General features: G+C 33.3%; 1 non-coding gene across 1 annotated transcript; it reads right to left on the bottom strand.

Annotated features, from left to right (window-relative positions):
• Positions 1-3678: 3678 nt before the first annotated feature.
• On the bottom strand, positions 3679-3784 carry LOC122101783. The gene has a single exon (XR_006146410.1). It is a non-coding gene; the product is annotated as a U6 spliceosomal RNA (small nuclear RNA).
• Positions 3785-27255: the final 23471 nt, after the last annotated feature.

The following is a 27255-nucleotide window of genomic DNA, read 5'->3' as shown; positions in this document are numbered from 1 at the left end:
TTAAACACAAATGTGTAAACCCCTGGTGATATAGAGTGGTTTATGGAAAACATGTCTATTCGAACTTTTGTCCATTTTTAATCGTTTCTTGTTAATCTCATCTTTAATCTCTCTATACAAAAATAATTAATTCAAGGTAGTAAAAAGGAAAAAATTAAGCAACTCCTAACATTTTTCAATTTTCAATAACATGATATTGCTTAAATCATTTTCTGTTTATGCTTGAGACTATATAACAATTTAGTTAGACCTTCTACATAGCTATATGTATTTTATTCATTTTACATTGATAGCTTTTTCTAAAGCCTGCGTGTCTAATTTTGGTGTCTTTCAGTCTTAAGTAGTTCAGATTTCAAACTGAAGAATAAATGGAAGTAAACAAACAAAAAATACAGTTCCTCTCATCTGATAATGCCTCTACAAGAATGAGAAAGAGTTCATCATTCTAAGGACCCTTAATTCTTAAGATAACATTTGCTATAATGCTAATGTTATTACCATTTTAGTGTTGGGAAAAATTGTAATTAAAGGCAGTAAGTGCATGGCCCAAGACACACAGTGAGGAAGGAAATGAGTCAAGTTTTCCAAAAGTCTTTCAGCAATACACAAAAGGTAGATAAACTCTCTCCATTCTCTGACACTCTTAATTCAATATTCATATTGTCCAAGAAATAATAGCATAGCAATTATTGCCATGGTGAATGTTTTCTGTTACATTTTTCTTCAACACAGACTGTGTTGGTGACATTGGGTTAACATGCACAGAGCTGAGCTTAAAAATTATGGTTCAAGGAGAGGCAAATATCTTCTGTCCCATAGTTCCAGTACTGTTTTTAAAAAGTACTAAATCTTTTATATATCATCACTTACTGTATTTTAAGATTTCAAGAATGAAAAAAAATACATATAATCACTCCAAAATGCTTTACAACTAGGAGATGATAAAACAGGCCTCCGTGAAGTAAATTTTCTTCTACTTTTAAAATTATTCTGAATGCCTTGTGCTGGTTTGTCACACCTGTAAACCTAACTACTTGGGATAACTACTCAGGAGCCTGAGATGTGTGGATAACATTTGGAAGCCAATCAGGGCAAAATAAATTCATGAGATTATTTTTCAAAAATTTTAATGAACTAACAAAGGGCCAGGAATGGAGATGTAGATCATATAGTAGCTCACCAATCTAGAGAGAAAGACATAACGAGACCGTGAAGCCCTGATTTTAAACTCTGAGCATGCCAACACGCAGGAATGCACACACACTCACTTTTTCAAAATATCTTCATATCAGTGTTTTGCATTAATTTCTTTGTTAATGATATTATATGGGTAAAATAGGCAAAATAAACTCTTCCATCTAAAAACATTTTTATACCTTTTTGTTGTAAAAATACTGTACAGAGGGGTTATAGTTACATGAGCAAAGTAATAAGTATATTTCCTATCAAGCATTGTTACCTCCTCCTTTGTTTCTCCTCCACCATTCCTTCCCTTCCACCTCCACAAGTACACTCCTCACACCCCCAAGCCCCACCCAATGTCCCCAACCTAAATTGTAAAGTTTGTTCTTCAAAATAATGTCTTGTGCATCTATTGTTAGACAATGGGTCAAACTGTATTCCTACCTATTTAAGCATGTTGTTTTTTCACTTTCCCTCCCCAAATTAGAGAAGTGTATATACAAGATGCAGGTGTACCAACATCAAACAAAGTGAAAATAGGGGTTATATTGTTGGGGAGGAACGTATAAAAAACAAGAACAAAATCACTTCGTACATCATAAATATGTGAGAAACAACAGCAAGAAAGAAAAAACCACTTGTGTCTCTATCTTGGGGGTCATTTAGCTTAACATTTATTTATCTATTCATATATACATAGCTTTTCAACTTTTCTGCTTATCGCAGACATACACTAGTTATTGCAAATAAGGGATACCATGGGACCTATGTTTACTTGGACTTGGCTTACATCAGTTAATATAATTTTTTTCCAAGTCTTTCCATTTCCTAAAAATTGGGCGATGCCATTCTTTCTGATAGAGGCATAGAATTAATATATATATACACATATATATGTATATATATAGTATATGTGTGTGTACACACATATACACACAGAACATTTTCCTTTTTTGTTTTTTAGAGCAACTTAGTTTTCCACCTTCACCATTTTTTCAAATGTTTTTTTTTTTTTAATTTTATTTGTGAACATACTGTACAGAGGAGTTACAGTTACATGGGCAGGATAATGCGTACATTTCTTACCAAGCATTGCAGCCTCCTCCTTTGTTTATCCTTCACATCCCTTCCTAGCCTCCCCCCTCCCCCCCTAATCCCAATCCTTCTCCTTCCCCCCCCCCCCCCCCCGCACCAACGTTGTAAAGCTCGTTTTGGACATGACAACTTGTACTTCTCATTGTTGCAACAGGTCCACCTGTCAAATGTTTTTATTGTGGTTAAGTGGTTACATAATTTCCCAAATTTCACAATATTGTGGGATAGTGATGCTTAGTTAAAGTCACAAACACATTCTAACTTTGATGGAGCAAATTGTCTATCATGGTCTACAACACTTATGAGGTCTATGAGCTTTGCAATAGAGTTATTTCTTCCATAGGTATACTTTTTTGTTTTGAAATATGTATATTTCTTTTGTTTTGCATAGCATCCGCTGTTCCCTCTTTCCCACTTGTTCCCTCCCTCCCTTCAGTGACATTGAGTTGCTTAGTTCATTTTGTTCAATGTCCAGTGCAGCTGATGGATCCCACGTTGTATGTTTTTCCCTGATTCCCTCTAGTTCTGTGTCGTCCTCCTGGTTTCCCTTCAGTGTGAAAATATGATCAGCAGAATGGGGTTATTTAGTAGTGATTCAATCAGATGAGTGGAAGTCTTTGGTTTCTTAAGTGTTGTAATTTTGTTGTATCACTTTACATTTTGGATTTAACCTCCACTTACCATGGAGACCATTTGCTGTTTGTCTCTTTGCTTTTGTCTTACCTTGCTCAACATGATTTCCTGTAGCTTGATTGATTTCCCTGCTAATGCCATTATTTTGTCCTTTATAATGGATGGAAAATATTCCATTGTGTATAGTTACCATAGTTTTTGTATCCATTCATCTCTGGTGGGACATATGGATTGTTTTCATGTCATGGCTATTGTGAACAGTGCTGCAATAAACATGAAGGTGCATGTGTCCTTGAATATTGGTACCTGTTGTTCAGGATAGATGCCTAGAAGTGGTATGAGTGGGCCATAAGGAAGGTCAATATTTAGCTTTCTGAGGACTCACAAGACTGCTTTCCAACGTGGTTGTGTAAGTGTACGTTCACACACACACACACACACACACACACACACACACACACACACACACACAGAACGTTTTCTTGATCCATTCTTCTACTGAGGGGAATCGATGTTGGTTCCATATCTTAGCTATGGCAAATAATGCTACAATAAACATTGTTGTGGTGGTAGTTTTAGTATGGACTTGTTTGTGATCATTTGGGTGAATGCCCAAAAATGGGATTGCTGTGTAATAGGGGAGCTCTATGTGGAGTCTTTTGAGGAACCTCCAAACCGCTTTCCAAAGTGGATGAACAAATTTACATTCCCACCAAGAATGCAGTAGGCTTCCCTTCTGGCCATATCCCTTCCAGCATCTGTTGTTGTAAAAATATGGAACGATTCATTAATTTGCATGTCATCCTTGTGCAGGGACCATGCTAATCTTCTCTGTATGTTCCAATTTTAGTGTATGTGCAGGCAAATTGAGCACAGAACATTTTTTTATATATAAAGTGTAATTGATTTTCTTAAACTAGACAATTCAACAAAAAGTAAGTTCAAAAGAATTGTGAAATTTTACAACCATGTATTTCTTACATAGGCACACATTTAAGAACAAAGTCAAGATTGACATGCCAAAAACAAAATAATTCCAGATATTTGTTGTTCATGAGTTGTGTAGGAGGAGGAATTCAATTATTCTACACAAGGCACCTGTCATAATGTTCATTGCAGCAAATGTTAAGGTTTGTTAAAAGTTTTAATGTTTTAAATATGTTTCATTTTAGGATTTGCTTATATACGGCAAAATTAAGACTGGTTGGCAGGTCAGAAAATTTTTCGATAAAGTATATAATATTTCTGGTAGCATGTACTAGTAAGTATGTACATTTCAGAGTTTATAGAAACTTTACTAATGAGAAGTTGCAAAGACTGTGTAAAGAAGCAGAGTGAAGAGTTAAGGTTTTAAGTAGACAGTTTCTGTTAAATCTTTAGGGCTCCCTTACGTTATATGTTAGTGATGAACAAAGAATGATCAACAAATGATGAGATGAACTATAAATACTAATCTTAGTGGGTAAATTTAAAGGCTACTCATAGCTTTATCCAGTTTTGAATGTACAGGAATATGAGAAAATAGTAAAATCTACTCTGTACTTCTCAAATACTGAAAACCCTGGACATTAACATATAATTATTGTTTTCTTTATTTATAGCATTTTTCCTTGTTGTAATAGAATACAACTTTCTGTGAGTCGTGATTAAGAAGTTCTTTGAGAATATTATTGGGATGGCCACACCATTTTTTATAGGTGCATGTGAATTTACAAAGAGCAAAACTAAAAACAAAATATTGATTAAAAATTATATCAAGTAGAGTCTCAATCAGGAGTGTTGATAAATGTCCACACCTAAAATCTTAACCCTAGGCTGAAGTAGTGGTATTACAGAGTTGACGCCACAAAATTGAGAAACTGTGTTTTGTTTTGTTTTGTTTTTTGCTTTGGTTTTGTTGGTTGTGGGCCTTGAACTCTGGGTCTTGGGTACTGTCCCTCAGCTCTTCAGCTCAAGGCTAGTGCTATCACTTGATACACAGCACCACTTTCATCTTTTTCTGCTTATGTCGTGCTGAGGAATGAAATCCAGGACCTCATGTATGCAAGGCAAGCACTCTACCACTGAGCCACCTTCCCAGCACCTGAGAAACTGTGATTTAAAAAAATCATCTGAACAATATTTGCTTTCTGCTTTGGGTTATATAATGAAATATGTGAATATATTTTTATATTTTTGTGAATTGTCATACTTCTAAATTTATACTAACTGCAGCCAGTTTATCCTTTTCAAAGTCAAGGAATATTTCTGAGAGTTTGCTTCTGTGAAGAATGTTTTTGCATTTATAATTTCTTCTGAGCCATTTTTATTTATTATCAAAATCACTTTATACTTTATGTTGATGAGTTATCACACATCAAATATCTTCAAATGTACATGTAGAGTCTCAAGATAGCAGTATGAATATTCTCATACACCTCTTGTTTATCTGTTATGCACTTTAATATTATGATATTTTTCTCTCTCTTTCACTCTCTCATTTCTGCTCTTTCTCTTTCATGCTCCATGTCTGCTACTTAGAATTTCTGTTGGTCTACTATTATCCTTCAAGATCCACTGGTTTTGTGGGAACATGATGGGGACCATCAGTTACCCTTGCATTCTTTAAGAGTTATAACAGTGACGTGAAATTATTCTTTGCCGTTCTAAATGGCAAAACAACAGATCTAGGAATTCCTTTTCACTTTTAGTACTATTATAAATTTTATCTCATATGAATCATTGGGACTGATAATGTGCTTTTAGCCTGGGACTCAAAAGTTCTTTTTCTTTTACAAACAACCTTTTTCTTTTATTATCAGTAAGTAACAAAAACAAAGCTATCCTATGGGAAAGTAGGCTGAAGTTGTTCACAGGGATGAAAAACAAGTTAATGGGGGAAGTGAGTACAAAGGACACCCCTCATATAGCACAGATCCTTAGAGCAGTTTATCATGTATACTTTGTGATAAGGACAATGTGATGGGAACTCTAGATTAAATCACTCAACATCTGATATTTATGTATGCCCATGTATTTATATATGTATATTTATTTATATATGCATATATGTGTACATCGGCCCATATATGTACACATGAATGTTACTATACACACAAATACACACATACATACACATATGCACAAATGGAAAAAGACACATAGATATAGCCAACACAAGTTTCACTAGTTGTTGAATATGCCTTAGAGAGAATACTTGGAAACAAATGTGTTGAAGATGTATTTGTCTCTAAGAGTTCTTTTACCACTCCTCTTATCTCTTCCAACTGGTAGCTTTAGAGAGATTCAACTTGATAAATGCAGTACAAGTGATAGCAAGTCACTCGAAAATCTCAATAAGTATAGGTAATATTGTGTCTCCCTGCTTCCCATGGAATGCTTGCTCTTGTAAACACTCTCAACAGCCAAAGTAGTAGGACAATATCCTTGTTAAGAATAAAATTAAAAGGCTTTAAATGGCATCTTTCCTTGGGCTCTTTTCCAACAGCCAGCATCAATTCCTAAGCAGATGAGTGACTCCCCAGAAGACTGGAGCGCAGGTCAAAATTTAACCAACCCATATGAAAAGTCTAGTGAGCAATTCTGACTGAGGTCATGCCGATGTCCTGGGCACGAAAATGAGAAAAAAAGAAAGTTTTTTATGTATTAAAATTTGAGAATAATTTGTAACCTGTTAATAAATGTGTAGAACACAATTATACTAACTGACAAAAGATGATGTGTATTTCATTTATGTGCTTTTGGACTTGGAAAGTGTATTTAAGTGTGTCTACACAGTAGAATCAGCATGAAACAAGCCAGCATTTCTTCATTTAAGATGCAAGGAAAGGATACAGGTTGACCCATTGTAACAATGAAATTTGCAAGATACTATTAGAAGGGGGTGGACAGAGGTGTTGGGGTTGTGTGAAGGTAAGGAATAGTAGGGGAAAAACAAAGGAGGTGGTAAAAAATGGTCAATAAGAAATGTACTCATTACCTTACTTATGTAACTGTAACCTCTCCGTACAGTACTGAGTTTCTTCAGTAAAAGTGCTGGCAAAATTGGTTAATCACTCATAGAAAACTAAAACTATATCCTTATATATCATCCTGTACCGAATCAACTCCAAATGTATCAAAGACCCCGGAGTCAAAGCAGACACCCTGAAAACATTACAGGATGGAGTAGGATATTCCCAAGGTCTCCTGTGCAGAGGCTGAAATTTTCTTTTTTTTTTTCATTTTATTTTATTTTACTTTTTTTTGTGAACATACCGTACAGTGGGGTTACAATTACATGGACAGGATAATGCACACATTTCTTATCAAGCATTGCAGCCTCCTCCTTTGTATACCCTTCACATCCCTTCCCAGCCTCCCCACCAACCCCCCAACCAATCCCCTCTCCCTCCGCCACACACCAACATTGTAAATTTCGTTTTCGACATGACAACTTGTACTTCTCATTGTTGCAACAAGTCCACCTGTTTCCTTAAACGACTTGTTTTTCCCCATCTCCTTCACAAGTTTTACTGACATCAAATATAGTGAAAGCAGGGGTTATACTGTGGGGGAGGGACATACAAAGCAACAAAGAAATAATCTTATAAATGCGTTAGAAACAAATGCATGAAAGAAAAAAAACCATTAAAATACATATCTAAAGGTTCATTTTGCTAACATCACATTATCTGACCTTTTCCGCTTGACTCATACATATACTAGATATTGCAAATAAGGGAAACCATGGGACCTATGTTTTTTGGGCCTGGCTTACTTCACTTAATATAATTTTTTCCAAGTCTTTCCATTTCCTAACAAATGTGGCAATATCTTAATAGAGACCCAGAAGCACAAGAAATCAAAGAAAGTTTGGACAAAAGGGATTGTATGAAATTGCAGAGCTTCTGCATGGCGTAGGACATAGCTAGCAAGATCAATAGAAAGCCCATTGATTGGGAGAAGATCTTCGCAGCCATACAATACAGAAGGGTCTCATATCTAAAATATATGTGGAACTCAAAACATTAAATCCCCCAACAACAAATCTAAAAGAAACAAGTGCCCAATAAATAAGTAAAGACTTCAAGAGAAACTTTTTTGAAAAGAAAAGAAGGAAGGCCAATAGACACATGAAGAAATGCTCAACCCCCCAAGCCATAAAAGAAAAGCAAATCAAAACAACATTGAGATACCACCTCACCCAATTTAGAATGGCTATAATCAAGAACTCTATTAACAACAGATCCTTCAGGGGATGTGGCCAGAAGGGTACCTTACTGCATTGTTGGTGGGAGTGTAACTTGTTCAACTACTTTGGAGTAGTATGGAGGTTCCTCAGAAGATTCCACCTAGAACTTCCCTATGACCCAGCAATCTACCTTTTGGGCATTTACCCAAATCATCACAAAGAAGACCATACTAACTCTACCAGCACAACTATATTTATTGCAGCATTATTTAACATAGCTAAGATATGGAATCAACCCAGATGCCCCTCAGTAGATGGATGGATCGGGAAAATGTGGTATTTAACCAAGTCCTTATCTTAGAGAGGGAAATGGTTTGGATAGAACGATAGGAGAGAGATTACAAAAAAAACGAACAAGAAAAAATGGAAAAACCAAAATTTAAATTTAAGTAGTGAAACACTTAAAAATTATGTAAGTTTAAACAACTGATATTGAGAGAAGAAAAGGATAAGATGAGAAAAAAGGATGGATTGAAAGGAGAAATGAAAACTAAAAAATAAAAATTCTTAAAATTAGTTACTTGAAAATTATATACATATAAAGAGATAATACTACTATTAAAGAATTTAAGCCTAAGAGGTTGTGAATTGAGTAATATTTTTCTGGATTAAATGTATACACAATGGGGTATTACGTCTAATAATCAAAGACGGGTATATATCTGGGAATGAGCCGAACAGAAATTTAGTCAATCAAAAAATGAATGAAACAGAAAAAAATGAAAAGAATACTTAAAAAGGACCAAAAGTTCAGAAGCTATAAAAAAAAGCACACACACACACACATATACACCTAAAATAAAAATTATGGGAGGAAAATAAGATTAATAGGAAATAATTTAAAAAATTAAATTTTTTTAAAAGGTTCAAATAAGAGTTCTTTGATTGCAACAATGAGCTGAAGAGTGTAGGACCAGCGCCAAGGCCCAGAGTTCAAGCCTCAAGACCGACCAAATAAAGAAAACAAAACAACAACAAAAAAACCAAAAACTCTCTGATTCTATGACAGCATAAATTTTGTGGGTAATGGTTAAGACCAGGTTGCCATTCTAAAAATATATATATATCACCCCCCAAAATGAGGAACAATAGGAAATGTATAGCAGGAAACTTACAAATCTTAATGGACTAACAGTCTGTCAGTTTGTTTTAACTTTTTATCAAAAATGAAAGTAATACTTTATAATATTTTATTAAGGCTTTAAATTTCTTTGACCTTGACATTTAAGATTCACTTTAAAAAGAAATTCAACAGGTGACAGTGTTTTCTCCTTACTTTTCCAAAGAAATGATTATTTCATCATTATATTGTATAGCACAATATAACCAGAAAGCATTTGTAAAGGAAAAAAAAATTCCCATTCTTTGTTTTGCTTGTCTGTATTTAAAGCTGCATACCATATCCTACCCACCCTATTGTCTGTCTTCTCACATGAAACATTTCAGTAAATGTGTCAGCCAGCAAAGTTTTACAAAATAGCATGCTTTCATTCATTGTGCTTTCCAAAATATATCTCACAAATGCCAACAACAAAACACAACTTGAAACATCTGTGGATTTTTCTATTTAAGGTCCAAAGTAATCACTTTCCATAATCCTTAGAATCAGTTCTTCACAGGCATTAAATGCTCTTTCACTTCCATGCTTTAGAACAGCAGCATGTAACAATGGTGTACATGTTAATTTGTTCACCACATCTGGTTTGTTTACAGCAAGGACTGTCTTCATGGAAGATAGTAATAGATGAGTTGTGCAATTATGTAGTTTAAAAAGGCTCTGAGTTGGGGATAGAGAATATCCATTTATGTGACTAAATAATTAAATTAAATCCTATAATGTATACTTCTTCAATTTTCTGGCTAAAATGTTCTACATTCTAGGTATTTTTAAAAGAAATATTTTATGTTGTTTCCTTGGTGACAACATAATTGGAAGACTTAAAATTTTCCTATACCATGGCCATCTGAAATGAGATGGATGTACTTAGGTTAACATAAAGAAATTTTGGGACAGCATTAATGTTTGAATCTTGGATGGGATTTGATTGGGAATTATGATAGGCTTTCATAGTATGAGAAGAAAAACAAAAGACCATACTAATACTTTTATCTGCCACATTGTTTTATTAGTTTATTCAAACACACACATATAAACACACAGATACACATTATGAAGACCCAGTCAGTCTGCAAGAGAATATTTTAATAGGAACTCCATAAAATATTTAGTCTGCTGAGATCTGATTAGAATTTATAGAAATATCTAGTGGCTTCCACCCCTGGACAAGTTATTATCATTGGTGAAGATGTTGCCATTTGATTTTAGAATGCCCCAGAAAGACCTATGTGTTAAAGAAAAATGACATTCCAATTCCTCCCAGACTGTGGAGCATACCTGAATAGTTCTTCTGGAGATTAAGTTCTTCAGAGTGAAGCCCATGAGAAAATAGACTCTCATCTTCTTTCTTCTTTTATCTTTTAATCATTCTAGGTAAAAAAACATTTCTCTTTGACATACTCCCCTCCTTGACATTGTCTTGGCACTGGCCACCAAAGCAATGAAACCAGCTGAAACATTCAATCTTGTAAATCTGAGTAAGCCTTTCTGCTTAATAAATGGACAATATCACTTATTATGGTAGGTTATAAAGCTGACCAAACGTTCTTGTCTTTCTAACAATGTAGAGTATATTAAAATATGCTTCATTATAAAATATCTAACTCCATGTTGTATATTGTGTTTTTTTTCTGTTGATCCTAAAGCTTACAATCAGGACCTAACTGTAAAACTGCTTGCAATAAATAATCACATTACTTTTATGATTCTATAATTTAACTTGTTTTCCTACAAATTTATAGAATAGTGTAGCTATGGAAAATCAATAAATATTGAATTTTGATATAGGATTACCTATCACTGCAAGTTTTGTCAAAATTTATTTACACTGAAATGATTGCCATTGATATTGTTCTCAAGATTCCAAATGTTTATACTTTCAGCTGACCTTTTACAAAACTCATACCCCAAACATAATTTTTAGTTTGTTCATGCAATCATAGGAACATAAATATATGGCACAAAATGTTAATTAATTTTATCTGCTGCCATTAATGGAGTATACCTAATAGAATTAAGTACATACCCTCAGGGAAATAAGATACTTCCTTCTAAATCCAGACTTGCAGGCAGACAGAGAGACACCCACACGGACACACATGCACACATACTCACACACACACTCACACACACACACACACACACACACACACACACTTACCACTCTGACTCAGGTTAGATTCCAGATATTGGGTATCAGACAATGATCAATTAATCAAATTTTCTTGTCCAGACATAAAATACATTCATAATTCCACACATACAAAAACACCAGATCATTCAAAATTGTGAGAATATTTAACACAACCACCCCGCTCTGGGCCATCTACTCCCTGATTTCATTCATTCATGTCGATGCATTTTTCATGTCATAATTAAAAATCTTTTTGTATCTCTCTGATTAGCAGATAATATGTTATCATATATGGGAAAACGTAGGTAAAATTACATATGAAAATTGCATATGAAATAATGACATTCCTAAGGATAAAACATGCCCGCTTTTCAGTTTGGTTGCCAAAATGGAACTTTTAGACCTTTTGAATATTTAACTTTAAATCTGAACCTTTAAATTTCACTAGGATTTGAATTATGTTACTTACAACATTAATGTAAAATAAAAGCATTACTAAATAGAAAGAAAATTATAAGTTTATCACACCTTAATTCCAGAATTGACTTTATTATAAAAACAATTACATTTATATAACATGATAAACATCCTGAAACAAACTATAAGGTATGGAAACAGAAGACTCTGTTTTTTGTTTAGTGTATGTTGTTGTTATTTATAGTTTGTGATGATTCTGTCTTCTTTACCTTATGCATGGTATATTCATTATACATCTTCAGAAAGGTGGGGGTGGGCACAGAGCTTTAGGGAAAGGGTGAAAAAATGAAGCAGTGGAGTTCTTTGAACATTGATGAAAGTGAACTATTTAACACATGAGTGGGGAAAGAAGGAAGGGAATGGGAAAATATGAGGGAACTGAAGATATTGCATAAAAGGAAATGTACCCATTACCTGACTCAAGTAATTGTAATCCATCTATAAATCAACTTAACAACAGAATAAATTTATTTTAAAAAGTCGAACAAAACATTGTTTCTTAGAATCGTACAAGTATGTTTTGTTCACTGGTTTGAGCTGGTTGAGGCTATCTCTGAAAATAGCTACATTTACATTCATTGGGCGAATTTTTGAGCTACTAGTAGTTAGAAGTCAATTATGATTGTATGTTTTTCTGAGACTCTAATTCATTTATTTCTTTAATCTAACTTGTATGATTTCTATCTACCAGTTTTTGAATTGCCTTGTTTCTGTTTTTCAAGGACCTAGTGGTGTATTATTAGTGCTGAATTAAGATTGTTCTAATTTGTTGATGTATATACTCAAAGCTATAAATTTTCCTGAGTATTGCCTATGTTCTTGTGTCCTAGAGGAGGTAATATTTTGTCTGTTCACTTCCGGTTATTGTTGTTTTTCTGTTTATGTTACGTAGAAATAGTGATATCAGGCTTGTATGAAGAGACAGTAATGATATGAAATATATATTATTACATTGAAAGAAAGAGCAGACATTTTAACCTTTTTGCTTCAAGTAAATTAATATTAAGCAAAGCTTATTAAAATAATTACTTATTTAGCCGGGCGCTGGTAGCTCACGCCTGTAATCCTAGCTACTCAGGAGGCTGAGATCTGAGGATCGCAGTTCAAAGCCAGCCCGGGCAGGAGAGACCGTGAGACTCCTATCTCCAATAAACCACCAGAAAACCGGAAGTGGCGCTGTAGCTCAAGTGGTAGAGCGCTCGCCTTGAGCTGAAGAGCTGAAGGACAGCGCCCAGGCCCAGAGTTCAAGCCCCACGGCCAAAAAAAAAAAATTACTTATTTACTTTTCAGAGGATGAGTATAGTACTCTTGGATATCTTGGAGGAAAGATATTAGACTCATCACAGCTGATGCCTTATACTGAATTTACAAGCTAAACTTTCTTTTTCAGAAGACTAAAGCTTCAGTTCTTTCATATTAGTATTATAAAATCATAATCCCTGCATATTGATTTGTTATCCTCTGCTATTTTCAATTCCATTCTTCCTCCATTATATATCAAGGGCTTTGAATAACCAATTCCTTAAAATACCTATATTTCCTATATTGTGATGTAAACCTCAGTGATATGTATATGAATTTATCTCTCAGTCTCATCTTGAGCTGCATTCATATGAAATTTATACAGTCCAAAGCAAGAAACATGACTATTTACTCTTTTCTATGTTTTAATCAATAAATCTATTCTAATACTTTAATTGAAATATATATAAAGTTTTTAACATGAAGACAACAATCCCCATTATACTTTAAAGTAAAACCTTGGGGACTATTTTATATATAAAATACAAAAGTCAAGGCTGGGAAGGTGGCTCAGTGGTAGAGTGCTTGCCTTGCATGCATGAGGCCCTGGGATCGATTCCTCAGCACCACATAAGCAGAAAAAAAAGCCAGAAGTGGCGCTGTGGCTCAAGTTGTAGAGTGCTAGCCTTGAACTGAGGAGCTGAGGGACAGGGCCCAGGCCCAGATTTCAGGTCCCATGACCGGACCCCTCCAAAAAAAGATTAAAAAAATAAAAAAGTGCAATGCACATGTTTATACATGAATAATCTAATGATTAAATCAACTAGACGCAAGAACTACCATACCACATCAAGTCTCAATTTACTTAAAAGCACCAAAATGTTAGTGTTCATGAATATCATTCATTGTTAAAAAATGACTAGTCAAAACAAAGTTTAAAATATATTTGAAAAATGAAAATTACACACAGATTTGCTGTTAATATCTTGTTTCCATGGATACATTTTTTTCAGCATATAGGGAAACAAAAAATAAGGGTTTGTCACATAGAATAAAAATATAAAAGTAGACTGCCTTTCCTTAAGATGATAAGTACAGGCAAATCGTGTGATTTATTCAAAAATACTATAAAATTCATAAGAGGATTTATGATCGATCAGAACTGATAGGTAAGCAAAATACCTGGAAAACTGTAAATGTTAATTGTGCTTTCAATATAGGAAGACAAGTTTTCAATTCATGAGCCTATAGAAGAAGATTTTTGAATCTGTAACACAATCCACTTTTAACTGCTAAAAGCACTTGCTTAATCTCTAATTAGAAAGGGAAAAATGAATTAACATCTTACATGATTGTTTTGACAATTATTTGGTATATTGACGGTCAAAGGGAGGAATTGGAGATTAATATAATCTTTTTCCTCTCTTCTGATTATTACACAGCAATAGCTGTGAATTCAGGAGTCTCATGCAATGTACTCACAGCTGAATAACTAATATGCTTAAAAATATGGAACATAGGATAAAGAACTAGATCAGCCAGCAAGCTGATAAGATCAAACTTTTGAGCAGGATTGCCACATCATTTAGGAATGCAATTCCTTCATATGAACTTCAAATGTTGTGGCCTTCCTTGTGTGATTAAAAGGTAAGAAAGCACTGTAGAAACAAGAATTCCTGTTCAGCCAAGTAGAACATCCACATGTTGCAAATTTTCATTCCATAAAGACTCTTTGTTAGAGTACTTTCATTTAATATACTTGAGCACATCATCCTTCCCGGTTGGAGACAGGAAAAAAGATAATTTTGTTAGAATATTATCTTACATAAATTAGTGTGAACAGGGATGATTTGTATAATAACATGTTTGTAATAAATGTAAATAGGGATCATGTCTAGAAGTCACAGAATTTTGGGCATGAAAACATACATTAGATTAGTTGCAGAATTTCTATTTTGAGAAAAACTTTATATTAAAGTATAGTGCACTTTACTAAGAGTTGAAACATTTTATTGAAAAATATATTCTTATATATATTTTTGCTTCATAATTTTAAGAAGAAAAATGATCCCAAAATAATTACTCCTTTATTGTTTTCCTGTTTCCATGTGATTAACCTTCAAATTAGAAATCCAGATATATGATTTAATTTAACCAAAAATATTTATTGAATATAAAAACCTTCTACTCTCTACATTCTTCACACTAAGATCACCAAATATGTTGAATCTTAAATAATTAGTCTCTTTTTGACCTATGTTAATACTATTTACAATGTGAGTGAAATGTTTAAAAATAGTACTTATTTTAGCTTAATTGCTCTGAAGAGACTAAAAATAATATTATCAAAGCCTAAAAATTATTAGATTTAAAATTTAAAATTCAGGAAGTGATTTTTACCACTCTGCTTACTGGAGCCTTCACTAAAACCTCATGAGACAATTTATATTGGTGAAGCAAAAATATAAGGTTAGACATTTATGAATAAAAATCATGTCATTCTGAATACGTAGAGCTACATATAAAACAGAAAAATTAGCTTTTAAACATCTGAATATGCTAATACATTTAATTGCAGGGCAAGTACTTGTTCTGAAAGGAGATAAAATTGCAAAATTCTGAAATGTAAATCTAAGTATTCATTTGAATAAAAGACAATGTTTAAAATATCACTCATTCAAGAGAAGATGTACTGTTAGATGTTTTTCATGCCAATTATGTTCTCTAAACTTACTACAAATACTAGATTAGTAAACCTAATTCATTCCTTTGTAGGGAAATAGAAATTCAGTTTCCAAAAACGCATGATTATAACTATTTCTCAAACAATTACAAAGTAAATGTTTTATATTTTTTGTCATGGAATCTTATTTCATATATTTTTATTCATTTAGTTAAATAATTGGCCAAAAACAATATAAATTATGCATGAACAAAGTTTATCTAACATAAGTATTACTTTCACAAGACATGTCATAGCTCTCTTAAAGAACACTAGAAGGCAGTGTACTTTTTATTAATTTTTAGTTATTTTGTTAATGGATATTAATTGTCAGAAGTGGCAATTCCATAATATATTTAAAGTATTTGATTATACTCCTCTATTTCCTTTTCATTACTCCTACCTCCAAAGATCTTTTGTTTTTCACATAAAATTACATCTTTATATATGTGCATATAAACTAATTTGGAAAAGTTAAGCTAAACGGCAACGTAACTCAAGATGTACAGTGGATTAATAGGATGAATAAACTTTTTTAACTTTTGAATTGAGCTATCATTATTATTATGGTTTTATGATTAATGTTAGCATCCCAGAAAGAATTAGAATTAGGATTAGAGAAATAGAAAATTTAGGTTCATCATAGGATGAACCATTTCAACAATGATACTCACAAGACACTATGTTGAAAATGATGTTTTCCTTAATGCTAACACTAATCCCAGCTGGAACTGAGACCTAACTTTCACCCTAATTATAGTACAATTCTAATGTTTAAGAAAAAGACTCTAGTTTTTAATCATTCTGATGAATACTCCAGTTTGCACTCTGGAAATGAGTACAGTTTGCCATAATTCCCAACAATTTCCTAACTCTACCTCTGAAGTTATCTTGTTCCCTAACATGAACCATTTTATTACTTGTCCTCAAATTATCTTATCAGGAAAAATACTGTAGTTTCTATTGATCCTACCTTTTTCTGAACCCCTGTACCCTAAAACAGTTTCAGATTTACTTACCACCTAGTCCATTACTTAACGCTTTCAACCTAAACCTGGCTGGAAAACTCTCATTAATCATTATAAGAAGGATCACTAAGAAATAAATATAATGATAATGCTCTAGTTACTGTTCATTGTCATATTTTTTATTCTTCTTGTTAGTGAAAACTCAATTTTATAGTAAAAACTTTCTTATTCATAACAGTAATCATAATCAGAACAAGTATTGACCCTGGTCTTAATCCAAATTATATGACAATAACACTAACACAAGTTAATTAGTTTTCACTCATCCTAACTTGATTCAAATAAACCTTCCAAACATAGGTTTCAATTTTTTCCAATATCTTAGTCATTTTCTAACCTAAACATAATCTTAACTGGAACATTGAGAATAAACATAAGCCTAATTTTAAGTAGAATCTAAGATTAATAGCAATACTCTAGTTCACATTCATTGTAATTCATACCAGGATTATATTAAAATTTACTTTGAATTTGAGCCTCAGTTTTTCTCCTTCACTCTAACGCTAACCATGGCTGGAATCCTAACCATAACCTTGAGACTAATAGTATCCCAATTCAAAAATTTATGAAAAATGCTTGTTTTGTGGAATCCTAACTGAAATTCCACTTGCAATTCTTGAAATAAATTGCAGGTATTCTTAAACCCTACAGATTTTCTCACTCTTATCTCTGAATGTATCTTGTTTCATAACAGAAATCATTATACCCATTGATCTCAAATCCTGATATTATGAAATACATTGTACTTCCATTATGCCTGTTTTTCCTGAATTCCTAGAACCTAAATAACATTCAGCTTTACTTAACATTTAACACATTTCTTTTTTTCTTTCTTTTGTCCGGCATGGGGCTTGATCTCTGGGCCTGGGCACTATCCAGAGTTATTTAGCTCAAGGTGTGAGCTGAACCACTTGAGCCAGAGCACCACTTTTGAGTTTTCTGGTGGTTAATTGGAGATAAAAGTCTCACAGACTTTCCTGTCTGGGCTAGCATTGAACTGTGATCCTCAGAAATCAGCTTCCTGAGTAGCTAGGGTAATAGGCATGAGCCACAAGCTTAACCCATTTCTTTACTCTATCCTCAACCACAGTTAACCAGAAACCTAATCCTAAGCACAGACTGATTTAACACCAACTGGTTAATGTAAGGAAAATTATTTAGAATTTATTCAATCGCACATTTTTTTGCTTCTATTTCTTAGTGGAAAACTAAAATTTACCCTAAAGCTTATCCTTCCCTTACCCTAACCAGAACAAAAAAGTATCTCACTCTTTAAACCAAATTATATCTGAATCTTGAAAGTAACACAGACATTCGTTTTCATTCATTCTAACTTTGATTCATTCTTCTTAAAATATGTGACAGTTTTACACAATATCTTACGTCTTTTTTTCATCCCAACCCCAACTCTAACTAGATCACTTTGCCTAAGCCTACATATAACTGAATCATCATGTTAGCAAGCCTCTTTTTTCACATTTATCCTAACTCATGCTCAGAGTGTAGGTCTAAATTTTACTTGCAATTTGAACCTAAATTTTTTAAGTGTTTTTCGATTTCCTGTCAAGTTTTATATTTCATTATTTTAAAAAATTATTTTGTTGTTAGGATGATTTAAAGAGAGTTTAGTTACATGTGTAAGGGAAGGAATACATTAAAGCAAATCTTATCTAATATTAATATAACTACTCTGGCCTGTTTATGAGGTCCATTTTTAATTTGTAAAGATGATGTACAGAAGGGATCCAATTACATAAGTCAGATAATGAGCACATTTCTTTTTCAACAGAGTCACCTCTTCCTTCATGTTCTCCCAGTTTTTCCCTTTCAACCTCCCTCCCCCATAAGTTGTATAGTTCATTACAAGATAGTGTCTATTGAGTGGCATTGCTACATTTGTTCACCCTTTGTCCCACCATTTCTGTGTTTCCCCTTGCCCTTTCCAAACTTACATATAAGACCAAAGGTGCAGAAATTAAAACAAAAAAACAGCATCCGAATTCAGATGGAAAAAGCAAAATAATAAATAAAAACTCTCATTATCATTTCTTGGAGATGAATATGATGAACATTATTTTATATGATAATATTCATATACCTATTGAGCCTTTGTGATCCTCTCCAAAGGGCATCCTCCTTTGATCTTACTGTATAAACGTTCAGAATTCAATGTAATTTATCATATCCAAATGTGATGTTTTCTCTTTTACCAACCAAGTGTTTTAAGTTGTAGAATTAGAGGCACATTCTAATACAACAAATGAGGGAAATTGGGCAACCTATATTTCTTTGAGTCTGACTTTCTTCACTTAATATAGGTTTGTTCCAAGTCTTTCCATTTCCTTATGAATGGTGCAATATCATTTTTTCTGGGTGAATAAAGTTGCATCATACTGAAGAGTTTCTTCATGGGAAAGGAAAAATTTAGCAGGGTATATAGAAAGAGAATAGAATGGAAGAAGATTTTTACTAACTAAGCATTAGACAAGGGTTATATAACTAACTCATATTTACAGATCAAATTAACAAAAGCCCAATTAATATATGGGATAATGACTTAAGGAGAACTTCTTAGAAGAAAAGTAACAATGACAAATAGACATATCCCTCTCCATGAAAAAAAATGCAAATCCAAACAACACCGAGATTCTTCTCACTCCTGTTACAATGCCATTATGAAAAAACGAACAATTACAGATACTGATAGGGAAGTGATCCAAAAGAAACGCTATTACATTGTTGGTGGAAATGTAATCTTGTTCAACGACTTTGGAAAACACTATGGAGGTTGCTCACAAAACTGAATAGAGAGCTCCCTATGATCCAGCAATTCTACTTATTGCCATTTATCCAATAGAGCAGAAGACCACACTGAAGGTGCCAGCACAATCATGTTCATTGTTGCACTATTTTCTGTAGCCAACATATGGAATCAACCCAGATGCCTCTCACTGCAAAAAGGGATCAAGAATTGTGTGCGTGTGTGTATATGAATTATATATATATATATAATTTTATTGATCACTATTTACAAGTATGCCTGTATATATACATACATAACCAAATTTTATTCATCAATCAGAAAAAAATAATATTGCACCATTCTTTTTTTTGGGGGGGCAGTCCAGTCATGGGGCCTGAGCTCTGGGGCCCTGGCGCTGTCCCTCAGCACTGTAGCTCAAGGCTAGTGCTCTACCACTTGAGCCACAGTGCCACTTCCGGCTTTTTTCTTTTCGCTTATGTGGTGCTGAGAAATCGAACCCAGGGCCTCATGCCTGTAAGGCAAGCGCTCTACCACTGAGCCACCTTCCCAGCCCCTATTGCACCATTTTAAGGAAAATGAAAGACTTAGAAATAATCATATTAAGTGAAATTAACTGGAACCAGAGAAAATTAGGTTGTATGATTTTCCTTATGTTTGGTAGACAGAAGGTGCGTATAAATGTAAAAGTAAACATACTGTCTGATATGCAAGGAGGTAAACATATTATCTGAAGTGTCAGAGTCCATGGCAAGTGAAAATAGTATAGTTCTCTTAAAAGATTAAGTCAAAACCCAACAAAATAAATACCAGTAAATGTGTACTACAAGAGAGGACAGTGGGGGGCAAGGTGAGAGGGGTAGGAAATTGAAAAGGATAGAATACAGGCAAGAATCCATTGCATACTTCCCAGAATTGAAATATACAAAACAATGGGTAGTGTGAAATGGGAGTAAAGTTGTTGAAGTGGTAACACAATTCCAGGTGTATTGTATACATAAAATGTTTTGTTAAATGGCAAGTAATACCATACAAAACATAATATTGAGATAAGTAAGGACTGGGTTGATTGGGAGGGGTGGATGAGAGTGTTGAAAGGGGTGACACTGTATTCATAAACTGTTTCAGTGAATGGCAACTCCTTTGTACAAATACTTAAAGATAATAAAAATATTCCAAATGTTAATTATGATAGTTGAATAGAGCATTGAACCTCAATTCAATTCCTATTTAATAATATTTGTAACCTGGAGGTTTGGAGAATAAAGTTCAAATAATAAAACATTATGAATAGTTTTTTTAAAAAATTTGAAATTTAAATCAATACTACTTTGCTTTTTGTTCTCTATTGGGATGTTATAAGAAAATACTTCAAAATAAGTGGATTAAATACATCAAGATTATATTACCCATACTCTAGAAGCTTGAACATTGATTATAAAAATGGTTATTCAAAGCAAACCTTTGTCTTACAGGGGTCTACTTTCTGGTTCATTATAATCTGTTTGCTGACTAGTTATATTGAGCTTCTTTTATCAGGATCATTATTGCAGGGTCATTTCTGAAAGTCTGATTCTAATGTCACCAGATAGGGGAATAGAATTTCAATGCGTGTAATTGGAAGGAGTTACAGTGTCCAATACATTATGCAACTTTTTCTTTAACTCAGTGTAGTGTATCATTTCTATATTATTTCAAAGATAATAATAACTTAAGGACAAACCTATATCGTGTAAATTATGTGAATGATTCTTACAATGGGAATAATTGTAGTGATGACAAAGTGAAGTATGATTGTTTTGTGGCTCTTGAGTCACATCATAGGTAATCATGTAAACCTGTTCAGCCTTTCTAAGGCCCTTCTGATGTATTTGAACAATCTCCAATGAGTTAACTACTTCCAGAAATACAGATCTCCTTAGATTTTAATTGCTGTCTGCTATTAAGACTCCCACAGACACCAAATCAGAGTATGCTAATTTCTCTGATAAAATATATAATTGTTATAATTAATATAATACGAAGATTGTAATATTAATAACATTATAAATACTAGTGTTCACATTATATAATGTATTGACATACTTTGGTTACATCAATTTTTAGAATATTTATAACAATGCAAATAGTTATTTGATGATGTATAGAAAATGAGAAAAGATTTGTGTACATATTTACTAGACATGCAAACAGATTCATCTCGTTATTTCTGATCCTTCCTTTATTGATTTCATTCACGCATGGAAAACATGCAGAGAAGTGACAATTGTATCCTTGTGTTTACAAAACTGTTAACTTACATGAAGTTTATGTTGGGCTAAATAACAGATTTTATAAATTATATTGTTTTTGTCCCTTCCTTCCTTCCTTCCTTCCTTCCTTCCTTCCTTCCTTCCTTCCTTCCTTCCTTCCTTCCTTTCTTCCTTCTTTCCTTTCTTCCTTCCTTCCTTCTGTCTTTCTTTCCTCCCTTCTTCCCTCCATCCCTACCTCTCTCTTTTGCTCTCTTTTCTTTTCTTTCCTTCTTTCCTCCTTTCTTTCTTTCTCTCTCTCTTCCTTTCTTTCTTTCATTCTTTCTTTTCTTCTATTCTTCCTTTCTTTCTTTTACTCATAATATGTCTCAAGTGTATACATAAAATACCAATGTGTTATGAGTAATTATAAATATTAACTAGATTAATATTAATTTTAATGACCTATGTTATATCTTAAAGCAAATTGTACTAAAAACCACTTCATAAAAGTTGCAGGATATGAAACAAATATTACTATTCATGATATTGTTTATTTCTTCAAACTAAAATAAAAATTTAGACATAATGTGCATGTGTGTGCATGTGGGTGTATGTTATTCTTGTGATTTGAACACATGGCCTATATCTTAGTTTTTTTCACTCAAGGATAGTGTCCTTACGTTTGATCCACAACTCCACTTCTGGCTTTCTATGTGTGTGTGTGTGTGTGTGTGTGTGTGATTAATTGAGATGTGTCTCACAAACTTTCTTGCCAAAGCTGGCTTTGGACCCCAGCTTCCTGAGTAGCAAGGATTACAATCTTGAGACACACATATTCAGCATAGATATAATATATCTAAGAACAAAATAAATTTATTATTTGAATTCTAGAGGTTCAATTTAATAAATTAAAATTTAGATATTTATTTACTTGTTAAATATGAACCTGCACTATGGAAAAATACTTTTCATTTTTATGAAAAAAATATACACTTGAAGGTTTAAATGACAGAATCTTTGGACAAATTGAAATACTCTATTATTCAAAAGCAACAAAGGGATCATTAATCAAATTTCTCATGTAAGATAAAATCAATAGGCTCTCTCAGGATGAATGGAGCAATTTGTCATTAACTTTGATTATTATCTACTGCAGTTATATGATTTTCTCTTCTTTTACCCTAAAATTTTTACATAAAAATGCAGATTCATATATTTTTGAGTATACAGAAATCATAGTTAATGGTCGTGTATTTCTCAGGTTTGAGTACCAAGTCATTTCAGACAAAAATTGAATTTCATGTATTTTATATCAACAGTGATTTTTAGAAATTGAATCAATCTTAATATGAGATAACTAAAGCAAGATATTACATGACTTTTCCAATTATTCCTATAAACTTGAATATAACTTATTTTTGAATGGCAGGAAATTCATATTATACCTACTCTCTACAGAATAATTAAGAAATAAATGATCGTGATAGCATTCATTTTTCCTTCACTAGAAAGAATGAACCTCGCTATAGACGACAAAATACTTTCAATGGAAATGCCTTAAAATTATGAAAAGTTCAAGTCATTGTAAGTTGAATGCAATAGTCATTTTTGAAGGTCACAAACTGAAATCTCTTGAAGCTTCTTTATCTGTTAAATAAAATGTATTTGCATTCCAAATTTTTCATTCATCTCTCCAACATTGGTATAATCAAACCAACTACATGTCAAATAGCTTATCTGATTAATTCAAGTAAATATTTAGGAACAGAAGTTATCACACTTGTATAGAAGTATCTACCCACCATCCTAGAAGTTAAATCTGAAATCATAAAGATTGGGTTTAATAATTAGCTTTCACTCTGTTGCCATAAATAGATGGTGAACCTTTTCAGGTGGGCACAGTTGTAGAGGTATGGTAACTGAGAACTTGTGATCAAAGAAGATGTTAACATCAAAGTCCTTTCCTCCTCTTCCTTCTTTTCCTTCTCTGTCTCCTTCTCCTTTTCCTTCTCCTTCTCCCTCTTCCCTTCCTCCCCTTTCTCTCTCTCCCACTCCTATTCCTCCTCTTATTTACTTTCTGTCTTCCATGAATACACATACTCAATCACATATTCCTGACATTGGGTTCTGTGCCACCACCAACCGAAAGCATGTATAAAATGTATAAAATCAGATGCCAAGATTAATCTTTCCCCCTTATTAATTAATTTTATAAAATAGTTTGTCATATTAATAGGAGACTGACACAGCATGCTCTCATTTATTATAAGGGATAGGATTTACTGGAAAACAATCTGACTAACATCATCCTAATGAATCACCCTAATTGGATCAATATTATATTAGGACAAATATATTTAAAATATCAGATATACTCCAAAAAGAGGCAAAAAATTCACCTCTATGGTTTGCTATGAAAAGAAAGCAGAATTCAGTCTGTTCCTCAAGGAAATTGACCTATAATTGGCAGCATTGTCAATTTCATAAAAGATTTAAGAAGACTGAAGAACAAATTTCAACTCTAACTGAGATAAAATTTACTTTGTCCCTGTAAACAATCTTTGTATTCTATCTATGTTTGGTCCACAAAATGACTTGTATTCTATTTTAATCATATTTTAATTCACTTTAAGTGGTTGCATGGGAGTTGCTGTTTGACCATGCAGTTTACGCATAGTGTTTAGTGAGTTATTTTGTTTTCTTTCTTGTCTCCTGAGGTTTGAACTCTGGGTCTGGGTGCTGTGCATGACCTCCTTTTGATGAACACTAGAATTCTATCACTCGAGGCACAGTAGGACTTTCAGATTTTTCTGACATTTAGTTGGGTATAAGAATCTCACAGACTTTCCTACCTGGGCTAGCTTCAAACCTCAATCCTCAGCCTCCTGAGTATCTAGGATTACAGGCATGAGCCGTTAGTGCCTATCTTAATACAATGCATCTTTTTCTTTTTGACCAGTCCTGGGGCTTGAACTCAGGGCCTTGACAATGTCCACGAACTTCTTTTCCCACACTGGCACTTCTGTCTCAGTGCCAATTCCAGCTATTTTTGTTAATGGAGAAGTGAGGAATCAAACCCAGGGCTTCACACTATTCCCCTAAGACTACCACTAAGCCAAATTCCCAGCTCAATGCAATGCATCTTGATGATCATTATCCCTCATTCTTTTCAGTCCTATCTCATTCCTCAATTTACATAATTTTGTAGAGTATTCACTGACTTGCAATATCATAAACAGTGACTCAGAAGATATATCACAGATCATATTTTATTGATAGTCTTATTCATCAACATATTAAATGTATGCATTATAGAATTCTGTGATTTTAAATTCTAAATTATCACTCAGATACACCCATTACTATTCTAAATTTTTTCTTAAGGTTAATGCAAATGCAATCTGTAATTCTTTGATAAAGTACAATGATTAATAGACTGTTAAAGAGCTGGACTATGAATATCACTTTCAATTCTAGAACATTTTATCATCACTACCCTCTCAAAATACGCCAATATCTATTATTAGTCACTTCCTGTCATCATTTCAACCTACCCTCCACTTGAACAACCATTAATTCATCGTCTACCACTACGGCTGTGTCCATTATAAAAAGCTCATATAATTAGAAATTGAAATCTATTTTATCCATTCCTCCCAAGCAAAATTAGTTTCCAAACCAAGTCCATATAAATTTTTCCCAGGGATATACCATATTGATTTGTATGTGTGTGTAATTCTATGATGCCCTCCATGGCATTTCAATATTTTATTATATGTTATTATAAAATGGTTTCTTATGTATATAATTGTACATGTGTTTCATTGGACATATGTTGAAGTATATTTTGTATATGAAATTGTGATTCAAAATGCTGGATCATAGAGGCAACTCTATGTGTAATATCTTAGATTGCCAGTATGTTTAACAAACTGACTATATCACTTTAAGTGTCAAGCACCAATATATAAGGATTCCAATTTCTACATATTGATTGTGCACTGCTATTCTATTGTTGTTTTTTCTATTTCCACAAATCTCTATATGCATTCAATGTATAGGTATGGTATGATTTTTCCATGTATTCTTTGGATTTTGGTATGTTATTATAAAGATATGTATTTGGATTTTTGATAACATATTCAGGATAGTTAAAGCTTTTCATAGGCAGGATGGCTAAAGTTTTTCATAGACATTAATATATTTCTTATTCAAGTCTCTTTAAACAAATATATATGTATACACACTATGTGCATATGAATATATTCATACTTATATGTATACATACACAAATACCTATATATGTATACATATATACAGATGTGTACATACATGTATATAGACATATATGTTTATTATTATTTTCATATGTCTGTATGTTAGCATTTTACTTTATTTGCCAAACGTGCCCTTTATTGATTTTACTTTATTTTATTGTTAAAATGTTGTTCAGAGGGGTTACAGTTACATGAGTAAGGCAATGATTACATTACTTGTTGATCATTATTACCCCTTTCCTTCCTTGTTGTTGTCCCACTATTCCTTCCCTCCCCCAGCTCCCACATTCCTTTCTCCCCACTCTTCACAGCATGAAGTGGTAAGGTTGATTTCCAATATACTCTTATTGGTATCTGTGTTGCAATGGGTCATCCTGTGTCCTTGTTTCAGCGTTTTGTAATTCCCTTTACCCGCCCCAGATTAGAAATGTATATGCAAGATGCAGGGTATCAAAATCGAGTACAGTGACAACAGGGGATATTCCATAGGGGAAAGAACATACTAAGGAAACAACAATAACAAAAATGAATAAAATGACATTGTACATTTACAAAAGTAACAATAGAGACCAAACTTCCAAACATGTCCCTTATTACCAAGCTAGTTATTGCAATTCATGTCCTTATCATTTTTGGAACTTCACTAAAATGTTTTGTAGCCTTCCATGTGGACTTATATGTTCAATTTTTCCTAAATCTATCTACTCATAAGATACCAGCCAGCTCTCTTCTGAAGCCAAAAAGGCAGCCTTCTACAGCTTGGTTCCAAATCACTTGTATTTTTTCTTTGTACTAAGAATACTGATTCCAGCCCAGTGCCGGTGGCTCACTTTATAATTGTAGCTACTCAGGAAGCTGAAATGTGTATCGTGGTTCAAAGCCAGCCTGGGCAGAAAAAGTCTATGAGACTCTTATCTCCAATAAACCACCAGAAAACCAGAAGTGGTGCTATGGCTCAAGTGGTAGAGATCTAGCCTTGAGTTGAATAGATGAGGGACAGCGCCCAGGCCCAGAGTTCAAGGCCCATGACCACCACCAGCAACAACAACAACAATAAAGAGAATACTTACTCAAAAGGCAATAGCATTAGCAGTCTTAAAAATAGGCTCAAGTCTAACATTTT

Source organism: Dipodomys spectabilis, unplaced genomic scaffold (assembly GCF_019054845.1).
Source record: "Dipodomys spectabilis isolate Male_0828 unplaced genomic scaffold, ASM1905484v1 ptg000686l, whole genome shotgun sequence".
Lineage (NCBI taxonomy): Eukaryota > Metazoa > Chordata > Mammalia > Rodentia > Heteromyidae > Dipodomys > Dipodomys spectabilis.
This window is presented reverse-complemented; position numbering and strand designations above follow the sequence as displayed.